The sequence below is a fragment of the Psittacula echo genome, assembly GCF_963264785.1.
Source record: "Psittacula echo genome assembly, chromosome: 1".
NCBI classification, from domain to species: Eukaryota; Metazoa; Chordata; class Aves; order Psittaciformes; family Psittacidae; genus Psittacula; species Psittacula echo.
The window spans coordinates 9,374,061-9,397,407 of NC_137735.1; positions in this window are offsets into that span (position 1 = coordinate 9,374,061).

Sequence of the window (23,347 nt, forward strand, 5' to 3'; positions counted from 1 at the left end):
AAATGCTCCGAAGCACCAGCAGAAGTCATGGGACAACAAACATATAGGGACTGTCATGCTGTTGGGAAAGGCTGGGAGATGGGAATGGATTGTACAGCGCAAGTACAGGAAATCTACTGGGTCCTGAAACTCCTTGATTTATCATCTGGATGCAAAGCATCTGTCCAGCACATGGTCAGTCGACATGACACATCTAAGAAATCCCATGTGGAAATCCAACAGCCTGAGACATAGACCTGTATTTATGACCAGGGTGGTCCCTTTCACTCTGTGTTTCTGCAGGGGGCTGAGCTGCAGCGCAGAGAGCTGGGAGGGAGGTGGGTAGGTCTTTTGGTTTATGGGAAAAATCTGCAATTTTGGGATTTGTTTTCCACTCTGAAGCAGGTAATAAATTTGTCAGGGATTATAATTCGAAGTTGTTTAACTTGAGGTGGATCAAAGTGTTTGGTGTCTGTGAAAGCCAACGTAGGCTGTTAAAATAATCCATTTTCTATAGGACTAAAAGACATTGAACTTAAACATTCCAAAATAGAAATTAAATTTCTTGTTACCAGTTTTTTTTCTGGTTTTTGTCCAAATTGAAGCATTTCTACAAGAGAATTAATTTCTCAGCATTTCCAAGCAGAAAACACCAGCCCTGAAGTTTCCCATCCCTGGTACTGTTATTGCACCACTGCCAGAATAGCCCCAAAGCATCCAAAGCTGAAGAAGATGGGGACCTGCAGCTGCTGTGCTGGCAGCAGCTTTTGGGAACAGTTCCCATATGCTGATGTAGGATACACTGAGATCGCCTGGGATACCCGGAGCAGACACCTAAGCATTCACCCAGAGCCCTGTTAGCGAGGCACACATGGACGGATGGTTGCTGTCACTGCAGGCAGAGCTGGAGGGCACTGCGCATGCAGCTGCCTCTGCACAGAGCAGTGTCCTGCCAGGCATTTTCTCATCTGAACAAATTACCCCAAAGTGCCCCTAAACCATTCAGTTTACTGGAAGGAATTGGAGAGATGTGAAGATACAGGTTGCTTTGTGCTGAGCTGACCAGAGAACTGCTCCTGCGTGATGTGGCACGGCAGCAGAAGGTGAGAGGCAGATGAAGGCACGTCAAAGACAATGATGTTCTGCAGTGACATGTTGTCCTGGAGTGTAAATTAGGGGCTGGAAGGGCTCAGCGACAGTTCAGCACGTGCTGACAGCAGGGTCTGTTTGTGCATCGGGAGCCGGAGGCGACAGCCCAGCCTGCAGGACCAGCTGCCAGAGCGATGCTAAAAGGTAGTCTAAAAATAAAGTGCTTATCAGGGCGAGAAGAGCCAAGTATTTCATCACTCTGCCTCGACTGATGACTAGCACAGCACGGGCTGGGAGGGTTTCTGGTTTGTTAGGAGCTGTATGGTGATTCACAGGTTGCTGGGCTTGGGCAAATACCTCTTGTTGACTTCAGCCTTGCAGGAATGTTGGTGTGACCACTCAGCTGCGTTGTCCCCCACTCGCTGCTATCTCTGCTCCTTGTAATGCAGAACAGAAAACACAGCGTTTTATAGAGAAAGCACATAAAACCTATGGAGTCATGGCTGGGCCAACACCTGTAAGAAGCAACAGGTTTGGGGTTAGGTGCTCAGCTCCCCCTTGCCCATCTGCCTTGCACAGAAAGGCAAGCAAAACATCCCCTGCAAGGGAAAAGAAAGCTTCACCTCATCAGTGTGACTTGACTGACTCTGTCCCCAGCATTTCATTAAACACAGGAGTAGGTTTGAGTCTCCCAGGCCTTGCATCCCTGGGACACAGGGAAAGGGTAGGGAGAGGAGCCCGGCAGGGGCAGAGCACCAGCAGGGTGCACCCACTGCCCTTGTAACCCTCACCGCAGGCAGGGCTGGCTGTGGGCAGGCTCCCACCTGGCACAGGACAGCTTCAAACCCACGTCTGCCCCACACCACGACAACCTACATACACCTTGTGGCACCAAGGGACAGCAGCTTGCATCCTCAGGCTGCTTTCACAACGGCTAACCCAAAGAAGAGCTCTGCAGCGCGGCTGCGCTGGGGCTCGCACGGAGCCAGGGGCCAGCACGGATGCAGTGACACGCTCAGCGCTGCCGTGCGAGGCGCGCTGCCGCCGCGCCGGGAGCCCTCGCCGTGGGAAAGGCTTTGATGTAACCACATCTCCCAGGGCCGCCCGCCGGACTCCGCTTCCCCTCGGGTACCCGATCGTGTAAACAGCGGCGCCGCCGCGCACGCAGGAGCCGCATCCTGTCAGCCCCTTTTGCAATCAGCGGGGCCATCGCCTTGGCCACAGCGCGGAGGGGTTGCGACACGTGGGGAGCAACAAGGCTGTGTGGGGCAATGCAGGGCTGGTTCCGTCAGGGTGCGGCGCCGGCTCTTTGCACCCAAGCTTTTACTCTTCAAGTGACTGGGGCTACGTGCATCGGCGGATGGTTTCTGCAAGTAATTCTCCTCTCCGCAGGAACATGTATCTGACTTTATAATTCGTGCGTGCCTGGGAAGTTCAATCCAGTCCCACTGGAGCAGCAAGCTCAGTGGGAGTTTATTTGTTTGAAAGAGTGCATGCAGTAGCATGGAAAAGAAATAAAAATCTATCGGAAACCATAAGTCTTAATCCTAAACCAGCTTTGCTCTTCTTAAAATACAGCCTAGGGAACCTGCTTGTAAAAGGTGGGCTCCACGGAGCCTTGGCTTCAGCAGTGCAGTCCCTTCAGAATGATATTCTAGTATAATAAGTAAAACATTTACAAAATGAAGATAATCTATGGCTGATCCAAGTTTCTATGGAAATTTGGAGGCTATGGTGTATGCAGCTGTTCCCAGCTAATGCAAAGGTTGGCTGTAGCTCTACTTCTGAGCCCGTTCGTAACTTAGGGGATAATTTATCTGTTCTGTTTACACAGTTCTCAGCTTGCACAGCCCTAGAGTGTAACGTTTCAATAGTTCTCAAGGAAAAGCCTATCTTACCCTCCCCGCTCAGCCTAAGAACTAATGTTCTCAAACTCAATGAGGCTCCTCTGCTGAAAGGTGTGGGTGCTTACTCCAGTGCTGCAGACACTGCATTGCACAAGGTGTATCAGAACATCAGACGCATCAGCAGAGAAATGGAAGCGCTTGCTCATGCTGGCCCATGGTACCCACAGATGCTCACTCTGATGGCTCTGCTTCACATCCAAGGTGCTTACCTCCAGTTTGTTCCCCTTAAAGCTCCTGCATCCCTCACCTGATGCTGTTGGTGCTGGCCTCAAAACTGTCAGCAGTGGAAGGAGCTGGCACAGCTGGCACAGAGCTTCTGCCAGATGTTTGGCTGTTGGTATGGGTCCATTCTTGTGCCCTTGCTCCTGAGCTGATGGTTCCTGCTAACAGGCTTTGGTGAAACAAAAGGTTAACTGAAAACAGGTTAGCTACGCACCAGAGGAAGCTGAAAAGAAGGCAATTCCCCCATAGGATGAGGCTAGCATCTCAAGGGCAGCCAAATATTTTTATCTAAAGCCATGGGCATTGTTATATGAGTCGCTGTATTAACACTTTCACAGACACATCAGGAGAGGGCATTGGGTGACAAATCAGAAAGGCAGAAACATCCAAGAAAGGATCTTAAGTGCTATGATGTAGGACTTTTGGGGCTGACTCCACTACCTGGTACTTTATAAACCAGGCTGATGAAAAGCTGCAACCACTTGTGGGGAAGCAAGAGAGCAGGCGTTTCCCACCTGCTCATCGTCATGGCATGAAGATTTGTATGTTCACAATCTTATCTCCAGTGGGTCTGTAGCTGGTGTAAGCAGTTTCCATTTTGCAGTTTTCAGTTGCTAATGAAGAAAATATTAATAACCTCTAAGCAAAGAAAGTCCACCCATAGAGCTGCACTCCAGCAGCTACACAATGGCCCCAGGGGTGCAAAACCTTCAAGTCTCATTGAAACAACAGCATGAAAATCTGTTTCTTACAAAGAGAGGGGAAAACTGACAGTGAGGAGTGCACAGAAGAAAATCTTTCAGCTGAAGCAGTGCTGGAGCTTCCCATCCTGAACAAATATTTAGTAGCATTCACGGAATGATCCCCATAGCATCAGTTTGAACTGAAAGGCAGAAAGGCTTAGTGCTACACAGTGAGAATTAAAAAAACCCCCACCAGCCAAAAGTAAGCCAAAACACACAAACCCCCCCAAACCCAGTGTTTTAATTCCTGATTGCATTTAACCACTGCAGGGCAGCTGAGTTACAGTTGGGATGGAGGCGGTGATGGCTCAGAAGTGTCATTGATTTTAGAGAACACCTGTATCCAGAGGCCTTCAGTCAGTTCTTAGTAAAAATTATTTGCAAATAAAGATACACATCCCACAGTGTCAAAGGGGCCAACAACAAAGCTGGAGAGGGACTTTTTTGACAAGGGCATGGAGTGATAGGATAAGGAAAAATGGCTTTAAACTGAAAGAGGGTAGATTTAGATTAGATACAAGGTAGAAATTCTTCCCTATGAGGGTGCTGAGGCGCTGGCACAGGGTGCTCAGAAAAGCTGTGGCTGCCCCATCCCTGGCAGTGTTCAAAGCCAGGTTGAACACAGGGGCTTGGAGCAACCTGCTGTAATGGAAGGTGCCCCTGCCCGTGGCAGGGGGTTGGAACAGGATGAGCTTTAAGATCCCTTCCAACCCAAACTAATCTGTGACTCTATGAAAACACAAAGGAACTGAGAAGCCAAGTCTCACTTTATATGGCAGGCCTTTACTTCTGCTTGCCCCAGCCTTCAGCCAAGCCAGAGATGAAGACTGGGAAAAACTTCTGTGTGCTCAGGGCTCAGCAGGATCAGCTGCACCACCAGAGCCCTGCTGCTTATGGAAACACTTGGAGGGAAAAGCACTTCCTGCCATCCCAAGAATACTAACTTGGCTCATGTGTGACATTGCAAAGGGTCGTGCCAATGGAGAGAAACTCTGCTGATAAATCTGTGTACGCGGCTTGTGGTAGGAGTGCTTACCTGTATCACTGCAAGGGGACAGTCATGGCATTGTTCATGGTACTTAGTTACAGGGTTTACTTTATAGGGGTTTTCAGTGCTTATAAAAGATGTCCTCAACAAAGGAGAGGTGGTGTGTTATTTTCTTGTGGACATACGAATATACATATTCTGTAGTGCACAGAGATGTAAGCCAGGCTGAGACCAATCTGAACCCTTCCACTTCCCTGAAGGGCAGGATCACAGCTCAGCTTTACCCCTAGCAGACACAGACACTTGCAGATGCTGCGATGAAGAGCAAGGCCCCATCCACTTTCTGGCTTCCACTGACTTGCAGCATTGAGAATAAGGAAGGGGTTTTGATGTGACACAAGAGTGATTTCCTAGGAAATGACTAGATTCGTGGAGCTGTCTGTGCTGAAGGGTTGTTCGCAGGAGCGCACGTCTCTCTGTGTCCATGCCAGTGTTTGCAGTAATAAATCACTTGTTTGCTCAGATGCATTCCTCATTCCCCATGTTGCTAAGTCACACAATCATGTCACTGCGGAGCATTGATGATTTTCTGTAGTTTGTCAGGTTTTCTGGTCCCCAGCAGACCTCCTGGGCATACAAGTTTCCTTAAGCCAACGTCTTAAAATTCCAGTTGGATGTTAGCTGGATTTTGGGCATTGTTTCACCTGCAGCCTGGTCAAGCCATGAAAATGTGCCAGCATATGGTTCTGCTGCTGGATTATAACATTGGCCACCTTCATCAGAGCTGTTCCCTCTCCTTTGTGGGACAGGAGGGAGGACTGAGCTTTCTGCAGGGCTGCCATCCCTCCTGCGTCTCCCAGCTCTTCACAGGTCTGAGGGCAGGGGCCCAAAGCCTCATCCATAAGGGACAGTTCTGGAGAGATTTGCACAGAGCTCCAGGCAGCAGGAGGGGGCTGAAAAATGGGAAGAGATTTGCTGTCCTTTCTGTGTAAATAGTGCTTGGCCTGTGCTGAAATACTGTGCTAAATCAGAGATTTACCCCAGTGCCAATTCTGCAAGAAGAGAACCAGGTCCTGTTTGCAGGTTGGCTTTAACATGCCAATCATGTGCACAGGCAATTCAAAGATAAAACAGAATCATAGAATCATGGAATAGCTAGGGTTGGAAAGGACCTTAAGATCATCTAGTTCCAACCCCCTTGCCATGGGCAGGGACACCTTACACTAAATACGGCAGGTTTCAGTAGCACATCGGTTTCCAGCAATCCTGGGTCAACATCATTCCAGTTCCCAATCAACATCATGATGAATGGTAACAAAACAAGAATTAAACTTGGATTTAGCTTAGATTAACCAACAAGTCTCCTTCATCACCTTAAGAAATCCATTAGAAAGCAATTTGCACAGTCTGCTTGCTTTCTGGTTTTCAGGACACAAGCTCTCGCCCTTATGGCCAATCCTGTTGTTTCTGTGATTACACTGTTTTAAACCCAGAGCCTAAAAAGCTCCACATGTGTTTAAGTCGCTCCCTATACATATAAAGGCTTTGAATTTTTGTTTAAATATTATTATTATTTAAATTCTGGTAGGGTATTTTCTTTGTAACTCCTGCTGCTACACACATTAAACCAGTTCTGAAGTTAAACAGCAATTAGAGCAAGCGTTAAGATCATCAGCTGCTCAGGTCTATTAAAGCAGAAACTATTCTTGAAGCAGTCCAAGAAACACATCCCAGCCGGCCAAAGACAACACACCTTCCTCGTGAAGGACAGGGTTTTGTGCAGTTACAAGCAGCTGCATCTGACCACTGAGCTCAAGGGGAGCCCAAGCGCCAACTAATAACGCAGCTGCAATGTAGATGTGTTCTGGGAGCAAACTGCGCTCCTGTTTGCTTTCCCAAAACAGAGGAGTTGTGCGCAGTGTCCCGCTGTCCTGTGAGCATGTACACTCATCAGAGAGACTCAAGGGAAGCCTGCTTACAAACACACCATGATGCCAGACCTAAAACTGTGACAAGAGATGGGATCCAGGAATACGTGGGTTTCTCTTTTGGAACCAGCCATCCTCACCCCACCTGGCTTTGGCTGGGGTTTCCACTGAAAGGGAAGATCCTTTCTCTGTTGTGTACAGAAGACAGGGCACGTCCTTCACCAGGCTGCAGTACTTGCAGTGCAGAATGCATTCCTGATTAGAAATAACCACAAATTCCAAATTAATTTACAGCTAAAAGTGAGTTTAAACCCTAAAAATGTCCTTTTCTTTTTTATCTTCCTTTAGTCCTCTGGAAATTTAATACAAGAAAATCTCAGTTGAAACTTCTAAGATGTTTTGATTCACCTTAGTTCTTAAATATATCCTAAGTCTAAGGGCAATTGTGTGATGTTCATCCTATAGCATCTTTCAGGCTGTACTGCAAATTGCAAGGGTTGATTAAGGAGAAGTCTGTATGAACAGCCCTTCCTGTGTGCAGCCGCTGTCATGGACCTCCTTCAGCATGGTGGGAGCCTGTAGCCATGGTGAAAGAAAGGAGGGTTTCTGATGTGAAAACCCAACTTTACGATTACTGCTGGTATCATAGGCCCTCACAAGATGCCTGTTGGGAAGGAAGGAAGAAAGGAGTAGGACGTGCACATGCATGCAGGGCACACCAGAAGGAATGGGTACTGAAGCTAATGTAAACACGGCCCTCCTGAACATACAGGTTCAACCATTCGTCTGCATTTCTTGAGCTTTTAAGCACCTGCATTTAAATAATTCACACTATATTCTTTCAACCCTATTTCTGTTTTAACACCTCTTGAATTAAGGAATACAAGTGTAACACAGCGCAACATTTTAAGCTATTTATTTACTTACCTGGGGCCCTGGGTTTGCCTCCTCCTACCTTGGGCAGGTCCCTGCCACACACCAGCTCCTCGGGTTTAGTTCTGTGGTCTACATCCATCTTCCCCTCTTCTGTTTAACTGACAATTTAAAAAATGCTGATTCTGCAGTGATTTTGCCATTTTCCTCTGAAATGAGACATGGAAAGAACTCGCCGGCTGCACCAATACATGAGATAAAATGGATGGAGATTGCAGAACAACAAAATAATAAAAACCAAAGACATCAAAACCATCCTTAAAACAGAAGAGAGCAGTTTTGGGTCGGGAAGAGTTAAGCACCTTGCTCTATATACTCCTCAAGTGCATTTTTTTGGGAGAGAAAAATAAAAATTGGAGTTCTGGATCCTAATACTCTCACGGGGACATTAGAAGATCATTACACTTGTAGACTTTGTGTCTTCCCTAGTCCATTAACATCCCATTCCCACACCTCATGCAAGATTTCCCTGGAGACATCACCTTCTTTCATCACATCTGATATCTAATAGAGACATAAGAGAATTTAATAACAGACTGCACAGGAGAGACTTCTGCTCGAGCAGCCAAGGCTGCTGCTGCTGTGTTGTTACTAGAGATGCTGAGGAAGGATAAGAGTGACCAGGAAGCTGTGGCCTGTTTAGTTTTGGAGGTCGTGATGCTGAAGCCACTGATATCGCCCCAGCCAGCCCAGACTTTGTATGAAACGAGGCACAAGACACTTCTCCAGCCTTTTCAGCTTTGCCTGATCAAGTCTCATTCCCTGTCACTTGGCTCTACACATTTTGAAGGGGGGATACCTGCTCTGAAGGACCTTGACACAACACAGCAAGTGAAGGAGACCGAAGTGGTCAGAGTGAATTTGCACTTTTTGCATTTAACACTTTTTGCGTTTAACAGAATATTCCTAGGTTGCTTAAAGTATCCACTGCCCTGCTTGAGAAAGCAGCCACAAAAAGGTAGTGTTTGGTCTCCTACTAGAAGAAGTATTGCATGAAGAACACAATGCTTTTATGGCCCTGCTGTCCCAGCCCCACTATAGTTTCCACAGCCAGATTTTTCAGGAATGACCATTGGGTTTGTGTGCCCAAAGGGAAACACCTTAAGAAGCTAATTCTTTTTCTTTTCTTAACCTGGAGATGAGCAAGCGTTTTCATTGCAGCCGTCTTGAATGAAACCACCTCAAGTGGGAAAGTGAAAAACCAAGGCTGCAAAAATACCACGTCACTTCTGAAAACTGTGGTAAGCTACAACAAACCACACTGACCTGATGGCTGGGCCTTGAGGTTCTTGTGGGGCTCGTTCATGCAGTGTCTGCCAGGTCCTTTGTCATTCAGTTCTAGTTCATTCTTTACAAATCCATGTTCACATATATTTGTCTTGCAGAGGTGTACTGGGACATCTTCTATAAATGCCTTTATTGCTGGTGACAGGTGATTGGCTTCACTGAAGATTGTCCATGATTCTTCTCAGGTGCATGTTTAAATAGAGAAGGGAATGAGTCAAGCACAGACAGATGCTTGGTTACAAATATATTATATATATACACTATGAGGTAAATACAGATAAGGAATGGAAGATGTCTATTTGCTGAGAGCTGAACCAGGGACCCAAGGGTGATGTCAGCTGTGCCCTTTAGAGCTCAGCTCTCAATTTTGGCACTATTTTGCTGAGAAGGAGAAACATTCAGGATACGCTGGTAGCTGCATCAAGGTTATTAGTAAGTAAAGAACTTAGAACCCTTTCACTGCTACTTTCTCACTAAATCTGTGAGTTTGGTTTTTGCTACACTAAAACCATCTCAACTTCTTCTTTTTAACTATTTAATGTAAATTGACAGATTTCTTACATGCTTCAGGAGATTCCCTCCAGTATGGAGTAGAGTTGAGATTCGTTTCCAAGCTGTTTTCTTCCAGCAACATCACCATATTTTTCTTGTTCCTGCACAGCTTCATTGCTTCCCTTATTCTGGGCTCCCCACACTTGGTGTCCTCATTCTGCCTGTGGAAACCCGTCCACATGGACCTCCTTCATCACCCACTTCTACAGCTCCAGAAAGTCCCCACCTCTTTGCTGTTGGAGCATGGACCCACAAGGAAGAAGAGGTTTGTGAAGCCCAGAAATAATCTTAGGGAGAAACAAGGAAATGCTGAGTGTTGGCTACTTCGCAAAGGCTGCTGTGGTGGAAAACGCCTGGGAGGCACCATTAACCCAAGGCTCATTGCTACGGCTTGGCTTGTGTCCACACTGCTAAGGACCAGCACTCTCCGAAGGGCAGTGATTGCCCTCACGCTGTGAGCTCCCTGCACAGCCCCACAGACCTTGGGTCAATAATTATTGTATCAGGAACTTCTTTTCTTCAAAGTTTAAATTTAAAAGTGGTGGAAGGACTGGGTGGCAGCCAGCCAGCAGGATGTTTTTGCAGCTGGATGTGAGGGTGTTTGGGGTTCTGCAGCATGGCATGGAGGTTGGTGGAACATGATGTCTCCTGGGATGGTTAGAGGATTGTCCGGGGTAGAGTTTGATCCAGCTCATGACAAGTTCTTCTGTCTGTGCAGCCTTGGAAAAAAACAACACTGACAGCCATGTCGAGGTTTGTCCTTGGGAGAAACCAGTTGGTTTGCTCCAGAGCAGAGACAGGAGGGAGCTCATATGCATGCCGTGGAGACAGCCGGTGAGCAGAGCCTGGGGGAACAGAGGCAGCCAAATTGGCCGTGTAGACAAAAGGTGCTTTCATACCCCTATTGTGGTCTCACTGAGCGAGATGCTTAATAGAACAAGCAATGCAGTTTATGCTCACCATCAGCCGGGGCTGGTCCTGCACTGCTTGCTCACCACAGTCACAACCATCTGTCTGGAGGTGTACCTGGTCCCTGGTTTTTCAGCCGCTGTGAACTCCTAGAGCTTGGCCAGATGAGGACAATCTGTGTTCACTGGCTCTGCAGCTTTTAAAAGTTAATGTGACTCAACAGCAGCTCTTCTTTATATCATTCAATTGCCTTAACCTTTGATTTGGGGCCTGTAGAGCGGTTTAGGCTCAGTTTTAACCTCAAGATAAAAGATACATTAAACATTCTTATAAAATCAAATTGAATAGCACACAACTGACTGATTCCAACAGTTCCCCGTCCCATTTATAGTCCACATTTTCACTAACGCAGCTGTGGCTGAAAAGCAGTATAAGACAACCTCGTTCTCTATCATACATAGTCCATTTAGAGCAATACATGAAAATGTTTACTTTAAAATATAAATGTAATTATAAAGGTATAATTACAGATAAGACTGCGCCTCTTTGAGCCACCTCAAATTATAGCTTCAAGTTATAACAATAAAACAGGGTCAAAGAAATGACCTCAATTAATTTCATTACAGAGTGGAGCAAACACCACTCGGCACGGGATAAGCTTACACTGCCTGACCTCATTTCATCTGTCCTCATCCCCTGCCACAGAAGAGCGCCTGACAGCACATCAGGTGAGCCCTTCTTCCCAAAGACGTTGCTAAGCAATCAGCTGCAGGGTTATAAATGTTGAGTGCTTAATATACGGTACATGGGAGTAGGGATTAACTTTAGGTTTTTTTCTTTCCAGGTACCGAGGGAACTAGGATGGCTCGACTGAACTGCCCTGAAACAGTTTGGAATCAGAAATCAATGAGATTTAAAGCAGTCATCAGTATCTGTGTACAGACTGCACTGATTTATCGTGCGTGCTATGTGCTGAGTTGCAAAACCTTACTGTATTAGTGATTTAACAGGAAGAACAATTTGATTTGTCATTACTAATAGGGATGTAACCAAATTAGTCTCCCACATACTTTATGCTGATGAGGTCACGCTTAGATTTCCCTTTGTAGATTTACATTCTCCCTAGCTTTAATCACAGCTAAGAAACATATCGTCTGAGTAACACTGTTATGAAATACTGAAGTATTTTCAGAGGCGTTTAGAAAGCCAAGAAAACCATGGAAGTAAAAATCAAAGATAAGCTTTAATATTCAGCCCTATGTTGTACTTTTGATTAAATATTAATTCACAGCCATGTGTTGGGTACTTACAACCAAGCTCTCTTGACCCATTTGAAATGCACGGTCACGTTTATAAACTTGGCATTTGAAAAAGGACAGGTCAATGCTGTAGATCCCGCTTAAATCTTTCCTGCAGTTCTTGCTTAATTAGTGGCCTAACTCTACCCTTCTAAATTGTTGACTTGATCGCATTTGTGGAGTTAGGAAAATATTGCCCTAAGACAGAGGCTTTGAAAAATGCAGTCCTGTGCAATACTTTGTTTTATTGGTTTCTTTAGCAAAGCAACAGGGGATGAAAGGATGGCAGCTGAATTCTGGTTTATTCAAGGGATCTGACTATTACAGAACTGCCATCTGAATGAGAACATTGGGGTTGGGCTGCTTTGTAGTTAAAGAGAGGAAAAAAGAAATACCCACTGGGTACAGCAGCTTCCTGAACTACATAGTGGGATACAATGTGAGATAAGAAGCAAGAGGCTTATAGTGTGAGCTGGGGTTTGGGGAAAAAGACGGTGCAAAATGCTGCCTCTGCTTCTGCCCTGCAGCTTCCCAGATGGTACCTTACATCCTTGACCATGGCCAATACCTCCACAACTATCAGTGAATGACTTGCTACCATCAGCCTCTGCTCCGATCATCAGATAAGTCCAGCTCCATCCCATGGAGCTAGCTTTTCCTCATCCGCAGCCATTGCTTGGTTTCAACATCTTGCACTGAAATGTCTTGAAGGTTTTTGCTTGTGCAAAACTCTTAAGAGCATTTCATTCGGTATCAGGGCTTTGATCCCCCCCCTTGAATACTGCATTAATTCAGAGCTCCCCTGGGTGCAGGAGTTCACAGCATTAGTTAACCTCTTCTGGAAGTCTCAAACATGATTTAGAAATAATTCCGTGCATTGTGACAGAAACAAAAACTCATCCTTAATTAAAGACACAAACAAAAGCGACTTCTCTCCTTAGCCTAACAGGAATCCAGACCCCAACTCTTTGCACTGCTTTTTCACTGCATTGAAGAATAATTGCAAAGTCTGCATGATCAGCCTACAAGTCTCATTTGTGGCTGGAAAACAGGGCATATTCCTGAATACCACCAAGCACCTGTGAACAATGAGCTAGCTAGATCCTTAAAACATTCAGATGCAGAGCTGGCTGAAGCCTGAGCTTTCCACCTCTCTTCCCAACAGCTATTAAGTATGTCCCAGCCACTAAAGGGGTAGATGGTGACTATCACCCAGTGACAGAAGGCAGCTTTTTGCTAGTGATGGTGGTCACTTCCGTGTAGGACTCCAGTCTATACTTGTTTGGGTTTGTTTGTTTGTTTTGTTGTTTTGGTTTTTAATCTAATTACATTTTTCTGTTATATTTCCAGGTTCTGATCTGTAACCATTCAATGGGACGCTGCAGTCATTAAGGTCTGTGCTTGGTTTCATGGTCATCCTTCCACCCCCATGATTCTTACCAGCTTGGTCCTGGGCAGGACCGAGGATGCTGTGGGGTCAGTCCTGCAACCGTCTGATCATGTCCATGGACTAGCAGAGCCTAGAGCCCACATCTTCTGGTCTGGGATGAGTCCTGCCAGTGCTCTACCATTGTATGAAAGCAAGGCACATCACCACTAACACATACAGCTTTCTCCTACCACAGTGCTGCTAAGGTGGCCTGAATCCTAAAGTCACTACCAATGTCTCCTTATCATCTCAATGGAGGAACAAACCCCTTTTTTGAGTGGACAGGGCTGCCACCTGGAGGCACCCCGGTTTTCCTACATAGTCAGTTGAAACAAGGAAGTGCCAGTTCAAGACGGACTGCAGGCTCTAGAGATATCCGACTGGTCACATAGGACATCTTAGCATCCATTTATGCAGTCAGGAGATGGCAGTTTTGGCACCTCAGTTAAACAGATGTTCTGTGCTAGCATCTCTCTGGCATTAAGGATTTAATCATGGAGCAGGGTGGTTATTTGCTCCCAAACCCTCAGGGGTTTTCTCCCCAAGGCCCAGGTTCAGGCAGGACCCTCACTCCCACCTCTCCATTGATGTAACACTGTTAAATAAACCAAGATCTAATGCACTTCCATCTTCCTCCACGACCACAGGCCCCTCACAAACCCCCTCATCATTAACTCTTTTCTCTGGTCAGTACCACACTCTGACTTGTTCTGCAGAAGTCTTGGTGTTACCCAACAGTACCAGCTTCCCACGGGGACCGGTGATGGGTACAGCAGGGTTGTGACAGGGCTTGTGGCACCATGGCGCTGCGTCAGATCATGTGCTAGCCAACGTCAGGAGCTTTGAGCAAGAGGAAACAGCCTCACAAACAGATTTCTTGAGAAGTCAGTGGTGAGGCAGAAACGAAAGATGAAACCAAGTACCCAGAAATGCACCCCGTCAGCACACAGCTGCCTCCAGCCCATCACCCCTCTCCTGCCTGGGCCAGGGGATGGTCAGCACAGAGCTGCTTGGGGGTTTTTTGTACAATGTCCTGGGCAGCAAAGTAGCAGAGCAAGGAGGTGGAGGGGAGTTGTGGTGAGGCTTGTTGCCCCTAACACCTCACCTGGTGTGGTGGCCAGGGTGTTCCCTCCACCTCTGTGTCCTGGTCCTTTTGCAATACCTGGAGGTGCAGTTCAGCAGCAGTAAGGGGAGGGGCAAGGAAAGGAGGGAGCCTCCCAGGGGAACACAGGAGACCTGTGATGTGAATGGGAAACCCTTCAAATGTTCACATCCCATTAGAAAGCCATCACCAGCCTCCACCGTTCAGGGGCATCCCTGGGAGATGCACCCAGTGCAGCCACTTTAGCAAAGGGCTGTTCCCACAGAAATGTGGCTCTGAGGGTTGACTTTTTTTTTTCCCTAAATAGCTAATGTGAGGAAAAGGCAAGTGTGACCGTGGGATTTCCAGAATCCATGGAAACACCATCGTTTCGGCATCCATTTCTGTTTCATGTGCAACATGGGGCAGATAGACCATGATACCTCCACATGTTTTTAGGCTGTGTCTTACCCCACAGGTGACGTTTTGTGCACTGTCTGTTAGGAGGTGCTCCAAATGAGCAGAGATGTTGCAAGCCATCACCTGGCAAACAGCCAGTGGCTGCTTCTTTGGTTGCCCAAAGAACAGATTTATTTCCCCATTCCCAAAATATTGGATGAGTAAAAGTTTTCCCTCAAACCTCACAGTTTGCATGACTTAACAGGGACCTATGGCTCTGTTCCCAGGAGAGAGGATGTTTTAACCCATCTCCTCCTAGCCTGGCAGTAGGAAGCCCTCCCAGCAGGAAGCCAGCGGCAGATCACCATGATGTTAGCAAAAACAGAGGGGGGAAAAAAAAGGGCATTTTCCAAACCTGTCTCATTTTCAGTTTTCAATAAAAATTATGAAGGACGTGAATTTTTAGGCAGCCATCAAATAAATTCACTAAGCTGGTGACGGGATTCAATTCTGTTTTACTTGCCTTACCTAGAGCAAATCCTACCTTTTGTCTTCCCTGCCCCTTGCCTTGCTCCTAAGTTTCCTGTCAGCACCAGTTTCACGATGGGAAATTTTCCCTCTTTCCCTGGGTGGGTTTCTTCAGTTTGCCAAGGATTCTGCTTCTTGTGCTAAAAAATCCATGTGGAGATACAGAGCCAAACTCAACGCGGCCAGCAGTGAGGGGTGGTTGAGGGCTCCAAACCCAAACCTTCATTTGAACATTCACCACCACATCTCTTCCTGCAGAAGCAAAAACCTTCTCAGCCAAAACTGCTTCTTGATGTCCCCACTTTGCCTTTTGTATGGGGAGGGTCAGAGCAGAGGCCAGTTTGACCTCCTCACTAAATGGGGGAACTTCAGCTGAAGCAGAGGATGTCAAATCATAATGTTAAACCAGATAATAGACTAACCCCCTTCTAGTCTCAGCTCAAGGTGACAGCATTGTTGCATGCCTGGAAATGACAGGTAGCAACATAGTGTACCACAGAGCACTAAAGAGCACACTTTGCCACCAAAACATCCTCCCTCCAGCTGGTACTTCACTACCCTCTTGCAGTACTTTCCTACATGAATTGTTCTGCTGAGCAATAATCTTATATACAGCCACTAAGGCAAGGTTCTTCCTGTCTGTCCCAGGGTTTATGCAGCATTTCCACTGCTTGTGCTAATGCTTCAGCTCTCGTTCAAACACCCCCTTCTTCTTCACTCACCTCAACGCCATCATAGTCCTTCTCACACCAAGCAGCTGCATCTCTGCACCCAACAGCAGAGTAAACCATTGCCAGCAGGACTTTACCCCGTTACGTTCACACACTGTCAATGTGCAAACCCAAGTTTCTCCAGTTTGTTTGAAACCAGTCAGTGCCTTTTGAATTATTATTTCACATGGTTTATGGATCACTGCTCTCAGCATCCCACTGGGGCTGGTTTCTCTCTCTTCACTGGCAAGAACTGTCCTTGCAGCCAGGGTCTTGGTGCTAATGCTAAAGGAGAAGCAGTTTTAAGTTCCCTTTCTATCTGTCCTGAAGACGGGAGAGTATGGAAATACAGAAACATAAAGGGAGTTAATACAATCAGCATGTGTGGATTTGGAGAGCAAGTATCGAAACAAACCTTATTCTGAAATACATTTACCGAGTTCTTCTTTCAAAAAGAGTGAAGATTTCCCACCACACAAGAGCTTGCATTCTGGCAGCAGCCCTCCAGGGGGAAATCAGAACATAAGGGACAAAATAAATAGTATTTTTCCACTCAAAATAGGCCAATGATGAAAACTTTATCCTCTATTGCATCCATGTGGTACAGGCAGGTGCCCAGCCCTTACTTGCCTTACTTAGAGCAAATCTTACCTTTTGTCTTCCCTGCCCCTTGCCTTGCTCCTAGTGTGTCCAAGGGACAGTTGTGCCATTTAACTTTGCTGCTCTGGAGGTTTAGTCATTCCTCAGCAAGTGCAGTCACTTCCATGAATTAAAATAAACCAGTAAAAGAAAACGTGTCATTTTATTCCTGCCCCAGGTTGAGGGGTGGGCAATGCAATGCGGCCAATCGGCCCTATTGAGTTTCAGTGCGCTCTGGGGTCCCCTGGGGCAACGTGGCCACATCAGGACAATGCTATGAGCTGAAAACCCTAAGGCTATGCAAACACCCTGTCTGGGGATTTAACGTTCAGTTTTCCACCATTTTTACCTTAGCCACATCCACAGGCGTTTGGAAAACCAGCATGAAACTGTTCTCCAAGGATGCTGCTGGACTTATTCCACAGAGGAATGAATCCAGCCACACTCAGTGCTCTGGCTGTGGAGATGCCCCTCTTGCACTGTCCTTGCAGAGGGTGGGCTCCAGGCTTTGATGGGCAGGATGAAGAAGGGATGCTCTCCAGATGTGAGCTGATGTGCCTGAGCAATGGCAGCAGCACTGGCCTTAAAAGACTTTTCTCTCTTCTAAATAACACATCAAGATTACATTTTTTTCCCAGCTCTGTCCCATCTTAGAAAGAAGCCCCTGTGTAATTTCCATGCTAATCAGACGAAAGCTTGCAAAACACATCTCCTTCAAGATGTAGGGGCATGTATTCAGTTAACTCCGGGTGACCTGCGAATCTGACAGTAACACACACCATTTAAATCCATGCAAATGAAAACTTTGCCCACGCCACAGGCACACTCTTTGCTTTTCCCATGCTGCTCACATGGAGCTGGAAACGTTCGATGAGTGAAGTCTTAGTGATGCATTTCAGCAATAATTCATGTGCTATACATAATTTAGGACCTCGCTGCAGTCCCCCCCATAGCATGCATTGTACAGTGTGTACACACAGGGCCAGACAGCAGCTTTAAGGAGGCTCTAGGCATAATCCACAGTAGAGAAGAGGTTTGATCCATCTCTAATTTGCACCTGCCAGATCATGAAGAAAGCTAATTGGATTAAAATATTGTAATTATCATTTCATTTATGTGTGCTAAAACCTTAGGGAAACGTTTAAATGGCAGAAACTTTGAGGATGCAGTCTCTGAAGTCTGCTTCATAAAAGCCTAATGCTCTCTCCCTCCTCCATTGCCTGAGACTGGAGTTTTATTCCTAGGAAGAAGTGAGCTTGATGGGTGATGTGCGTGTAGCTGATGTAGCACACAGACCACAAAATGCTGCTTGGTTTGATCACAGTCATATTTATCAAGGCTACTTAGATGCCTTTGATGATATCAGTTCACAGTGATTGTGCCCAACTCTCCCTGCTGCCCCCACCCAGGCAAAATCAGCTTTAGAACACTCATAAAGGACTTGGCTCTGGAGTCCAATGGATGCCAGTTGCAGGGGCAACTGTGAGTATGCTATAGTAGCAGCCCCCATGTCTCCACAGGGAGACAGTCCAGTGTTCTGGGGAAAAAACAATGCTTCTGGATGCCCCAAAGAGGGTAAACCCAGGAGCAGCACCCAGCCCTACAGACCTACCTCACAAGTGGGACACATGTCTCCAGATGGGGCTGGAAAACCACCTGCCTGGCACATCTTCCAGGAGGACATCCACCAGGTCCCCACAGCCCAGCACTGTGCTGATGGATGTCACCAAAGAGCAGGGAAACAACTCTCACGTGGTGCTGTGCAATCAGTTTCAGAGAGTAATGAAGCAGAATACAAGAAAGGCCAAAAATAACCCAAACCCATGTCTCCTCACCTCTTTTGGTGTGAGATAACTTTGGTGGAGATAACTTTGTGTTATAACTTTGTGTAGGGCAGCAGATTTGCTTGGCAGATTTACAAGCCAGACCTGGGCTTTCCCCACTCCTGCATCAGCCTGGATCATGTCCAAAGTCACTCCTGTCAACTTGCTCAGTGGCAAGTTCTGTGTCAGAAGACGTCTCATTAACTTCTGTGTTTCTTCTGTGATGATGATTCAGGAATAAGCAGTCACAGCCATCATGAGAAATAACATGCAGTGTTGCAATGCCCGTGTTTTCACAATAGCCTTAGGGTCTGCTCTGGTTTCCTGTGGAGCTGACATGGAGCTAATGATCAAGAGCAACTTAAGCTTCACGGAATGGCCAGGCCTAAGTGCGCAGGAGTTCATGTGTTTTATGCTGTCCATCAACAGCAGAAAGGTGGCAACAGAAGAACGAATAGCACCCTTACAAGGGGAAAAAAACTGGAAGGAAACTCCATTTTAGAGAGTGCATTAGCCCTTGACATGAGGACACGAGGCTTTGACAAGTCTAGTTTGTACCTGAGGTCCTGCTCATGTCAACGGTGAAGCCAGGGAGCACACAAGGGCAGCTTTAGTAGCTGCGTCAGCACCTTGCATGACTATTGGCAGCCTAGAGCGTGCCGCTGACACATTTACCTGATCTCAAGGTTACGGTTTCGTTTCTGGGGCAGCCAACCCAATACACAATGCAATAGATCTGATTTTCAAAGGGCAAGCACCCCACCCTGTCTGGAAACCGGAGACTTTGTAAGACATGTCCTATTAGACAGGCAGAAATCAATGCCTGCTCAGGCATTACTCATCTGGAAACTCCGTCCTGTGAGTCAGCCAAGGCGCCTGGTGTACCTGACGAGCTGGAAGGGAATCCGGTTTTGGGATTGTTTTTCTTTCCATCACCCCAAAGTTTCCAACCGGAGCTGCACAGGTGGCAGTCAGCATCCCTGGGAAACTGCCTGGGCAGAGACACACTATGAAACCCATTTCTGGTCTCACTGCATCACATCTAACATGTCTAAAGAAGGTTTGGCTGAGGAGTTCCCTCTCCCCAGAAAAACAGCAAACAAGCAAACCTCACCAAAGCAAATTGTTAATGATCTTCTGTTCAATCCATGAAAAAAAACCCCAAAAGTAGAATTTGCCATTGCTGATTTTTTGCTAGGATATCTCCAAGAAGGGCAGCACCCAGGATGGTTGTGTAGAAGCACATCAAGCACAGTAGGTTCAGTTGCATCAGAAACAGCACTGCCGTTCATGCAGTTCTGCCAAGCTTGAAGTCAGCCATGACAGGTCTAGACTGGATTTCTCTTCCCCAGCTGGCCATCCCAGAAAACCATCTGGTCTGCCTATTTCCAACAGGCATAGCCCGGTGTGGACTGCAATGGAAAGCTGAGCAGCATAGTTCTTGTTAGTAGAACAAACACAACTGCCATGGACGTACGCAATGTGTAAGGGTATCTTACAGCCATGACTGCTTATGGCTGAATTTCCTTGCCTTGGCAGGATACAGTGAAGGAATTTCACCCTTCCCAGGTTTAAGCCACCAATACACCTCTGTGCTCAGGCAGTGCAGCCTCCAGGGGCTGGAGCACCCAGCAGCTCTTTTACATCCCCACTCAATAGGCATTTGCCAATTCTGTGTCCCACTTGTGCTATGAATGTATGTTTGGTCTTTCAGGTCTCCACACTTGAACAGTGTTGGTATAAAACTGTCTTGGCTACAGAAGACAAAGCAGGTCAATGGAAATAAAACTTCCAACGTTTAGCTGTCAAATGCATGCTAATCATGATTTGTAACCCTTGCATTTCTATGAACCAAGGGATGTGACCTAGGTGCTTTGGAAAGGAGAAGATGGCAGCCCATCAACACAACTGTTGTCTTAGTTTCCTTGAGACACAACAGCAAGTGTTCATTTCCAAAGCACAGAGGCTTCTGATGCCCAGCAGAGCTGCTTTGGTGAGCACCAAAGCATATCAGCAAGCTGACAAAACCCTGACAGTCAGGGATCCAACACAGTAGGGCTCTCCCAGCTTGGTTCAGCATCGTTACACTGGACCATCCGGTGGCAGAACTGTCAGGGAACCACAGTACTACTGACTCTCCCTGATAGTGGATGGCTGCAGAGCCAGAGGCTGTAAAACTTCAATGCTATGCTATTCTAGAGATCCCAGAGCCAGTGGTGGTGATTTAAGCGCTGCACTCACGAGGATACAATTGCTATAAAGAATAATCTGAGATTTATGCCATGATAATGTTTCCACCACCGCTGGCTGCAGTGAGTTCCATTGCCTGGCCTCAGTCCCAGCCAGGATCAAGGGACCATTTATTCACAGATGCAATGATGCTGTGCAGGGCAGAGCTTATGAGCACATGCTGCTTTGCCTCACCAATGACACAGCTTGCCTGCTGTGCTGGCTGCTGAGGGATGCTTGAACAAATCTTTAAGCATCATTAAGTCTTTAGCACAGCTCATAAGCAGCCCAATCTTTTCTTTGTGCTGTAATGTAGCTCAATAACTTTTTTTACCATCCTTAGCATTTACGTAGCAATGAGACTTCCCCACCTCCTCTCTTTCGAGGGTATCGGGCAGATCCCCAGGAGATTGCTTCACCAGCAGTGCATTTATATGCTCACCCATGAAATGTGGATTCTTCTTATGATGGGACAGGAAAAGGAGGTAGGATGCAACTGGGACCTGAAAATAATATTCTTTAACATTGAAAGGAAAACATGACAACTAGAACAAGACTTAGCCTCCATCTAGGGATATGGGATATGATAGGGCTATGATCCAGCTCCAAGCTGCATCAGACCCTTCCTCCTTGTCACAGGGAAAGGCCAAGCAGAAGGATGAAGAAGTCTGCTCAAAGAGACACAGACTGCCAACCCTGGTCCTCTGGGCTTCAGAAAGGACACAGACACGATGAAGGAGCCGCTGTCTGCCACCCTGCAGAGGCATTTCACTTGTGGTGTGAACTGTCTGCCCGAGCACTGCGGAATGGATCGCTCAAGGTTAAATTGGACTGAACTGTTACAGCTCCACTTTCCCACGTGTGGTTTAAATTTAAACGCTATACATTTCATGGCGAGTTATTAAAACCGTCTGGGAAAGGAGAACTCTCTGAAAGGAAGAAAACACTCTCCAGGTTTGCAAGCCCACAGGGAAGCCTGAAGCGAAGTTATCAGTGAGGCTTCCAAGCAGAGAGGAGGGAAGAGCTGAGGTATTTAATCAGTGTCATGTCAGAGCGGGAGCCCTGCAGAGCAGCCTGGCCCTGCTCTGCCATATCAGCTGCTCACCAGGTTCATTGTGGTCAGTGCCGTGGTCCCACGTGTTGTGCCCAGCAGCACAGATGCTTCTGGAGCAGAAGCTGAGCACTGCTCCGTATAGCGTATTTGGAGACAGGAGGACCTTCTGGGCTGGATGCATGGAAAGGTTTGTGGGTACTTGTCAGTGTAAATTAACAGATAAGCAGCATGGGAGACCTGGAAATGTCATTCTTCTGTGAAGTCTCATCTGTCCAGTTTCTCCAGTAATCCTTACATGAGGTAGATATAAAATGTCACAAGGAGTTTTGGTATAGGTCACACAGAGATGATCACAGCTATCATGCACATGGATGGCCAGTTCTGTGTGGCTACTGCTCCCTGCTGGGAAAGGGAAGCCCTCCAAGAGGAGCATAGAATCATAGAATAATTTGGGTTGGAAGGGACCTTCAAAGGTCATTTAGTTCAACTCCCCTGCAATAAGCAGGGACATCTTCATCCAAATCAGGTTGCCCAGAACCACATCCAGCTTGGCCTAGCATGTCATGAGGGATGGACCATCCACCACCACTCTGGGCAACCTGTGCCAATATCTTACCACCCTCATTATAAAGAACTTTTTCCTCTCACCCAGGCTGAATCTCCCCTCTTTTAGTTTAAAACCATCACCCCTCATCCTGTTGCAACAGGCCCTGCTAAAAAGTCTCTCCCCATCTTTCTTATAGGCCTCTTTTAGGAACTGAAAGGCTGTAATAATGTCTCCCCAGAGTCTCCTCCAGGCTGAACAACTCTCTCAGCCTTTCCTCATAGGTGAGGTGCTCTGTCCCTCTGATCAATCCCAGCCCCGTCAGGGGGAGCACCGGCATTGGTGAGTTTGGAAGAAGGATATTGTGGTGGGATGTCACCTCGCCTAAAGCTGAATGCTCAGTCCCACGTGTGACTTGGTCACCCACAGCCACCCTGGGGGAACCACCACAGGTGACAACAGCCCCAGGCAGCGCCAGAGTCCCTGCAGGCTGTGCCGCACTGTGTGTAGGCAAGGGGACCCAGGAGTTGGGCTGGCACCCAAAAAAGAGTAGCTGGAGTTTGAAATAATCAGCTGGGCATAAAATTAACAATAATCAACTGGATATAAGATCTTGCTCTATTGCTCCCTGAACCCACTAACCAAAAGCAAAGAACTGCAAGAAAAAAAGGCCTTGTCCAAGTGTTTGTGGCAGGGCAGCAGAGCAGCAGATCTTCCTCCTGCTCCCTGATCCAGGAGGGAATACGGAACGCCAGCCATGGCAAGGACAGCACAGCAGACACTTGTTCTGTGCTCTACATCAAGCCTCAGAGGACTGAGCTGCAAAATGTTCAGAGCTGGTTTCTGTTCTCAGCTGTCACAACCCAGCGGGAACAGCACTGGCCTAAGCTGTCCTGCTCCACGCTCTTCCCAAGCCTTGCATATGCTGTTGGAGCAGATGTGCACAAGCCGCTTGGGTCCGCTCCGTGGCTGAGTGGTTTTCCAGCCTGAGGTCTCCCGCATCAGCCCAGGTGGGCACGGCCATCATCTGTGAGAAAATGAAGCACAAAGCTCCTGCCCTTGTCCTTATGCAGCCA